The following is a 1094-nucleotide window of genomic DNA, read 5'->3' as shown; positions in this document are numbered from 1 at the left end:
CCCAGCAGGTCGAGGCTGCGGTGGCCGGGAGTGTGCCACTGCACTCCAGTCTGGGTGACCGAGTGAGACTCCAACACACACACAACACACACACACACACACACACACACACACACAGAAAGAATACAATAAACCACATGTGGTGGCTCACACCTATAATCCCAACTGCACTCCAGTCTGGGTGACCGAGTGAGACTCCAACACACACACACACACACACAGAAAGAATACAATAAACCACGTGTGGTGGCTCACACCTATAATCCCAGCAGTTTAGGAGGTGGAGGCAAGAGGATTCCCTGAGCCCAGTTTGAGGCCAGCCTGGGCAAGACCTCATCTCTACAATAAATCAAAAAAATTAGCCAGGCATGGTGGCGCACGCCTGTAGTTCCAACTGCTTGAAAGACCAAGGAGGAAGGATTGCCTGAGCCCAGCAAGTTGAGGCCGTATGTGTGCCACTGCATTCTAGCCTGGGTGACAGAATGAGACTACGACTCAAATAAAATAAAAAACCAAGGGTCATTATGGAAAAATTAGAAAATAAGCAAGCCGGGCTCGGTGGCTCAGCCTGTAATCCTGCGCCTTTGGGAGGCTGAGGTGAGTGGATTGCCTGAGCCCGCGGGTTTGAGACCCGCCTGGGCAACTTGGCGAGACCTCATCTCAAAAAAAAAAAAGAAGCAAAAATAATAAATATAATCCTACCCCAAAGGAAAACACCTGTGTTACCCTTACAAGTTATATGTATATGAATGTTTTGGGGGATTAAATATTCATCATAATTTTTCTTTCAGCTATTGAAGCATATTGCATATACTCTTTCAAAACCAGCTATTTAAAAGTTAACTGCATGAACGTTTTTATGAGTCATTAAGTATTTATCTACATCCTTTTTAATAGCTGAATAGCTTCTTTTTTGAGTTGGAGTCTCACTCTGTCACCCAGACTGGAGTGCAGTGGCCACTCCCGGCCACCGCAGCCTCGACCTGCTGAGCTCCGGCTATCCTTCTGCCTCAGCCTTTCAAGTAGCTGGAACTACAGGCGCGCACTACCACACCTGGCTAATTTTTTTTGATTTATTGTAGAGATGAGGTCTC

The 1094-nt window shown here is 46.7% G+C and overlaps 1 protein-coding gene across 2 annotated transcripts in view; it reads left to right on the top strand.

Annotated features, from left to right (window-relative positions):
- The window catches only part of RPRD2 (regulation of nuclear pre-mRNA domain containing 2), a 101201-nt gene that overhangs the window by 91641 nt on the left and 8466 nt on the right, over nt 1-1094 (top strand). The gene's annotated exons all lie outside the window — the stretch shown is intronic.

The sequence above is a fragment of the Carlito syrichta genome, unplaced genomic scaffold (assembly GCF_000164805.1).
Source record: "Carlito syrichta isolate Samal-C Ts95f unplaced genomic scaffold, Tarsius_syrichta-2.0.1 Scaffold306837, whole genome shotgun sequence".
Classification (NCBI taxonomy): domain Eukaryota; kingdom Metazoa; phylum Chordata; class Mammalia; order Primates; family Tarsiidae; genus Carlito; species Carlito syrichta.
The sequence above is the reverse complement of the archived record's forward strand: the minus strand, read 5'-3'. Positions and strand labels throughout refer to the sequence as shown.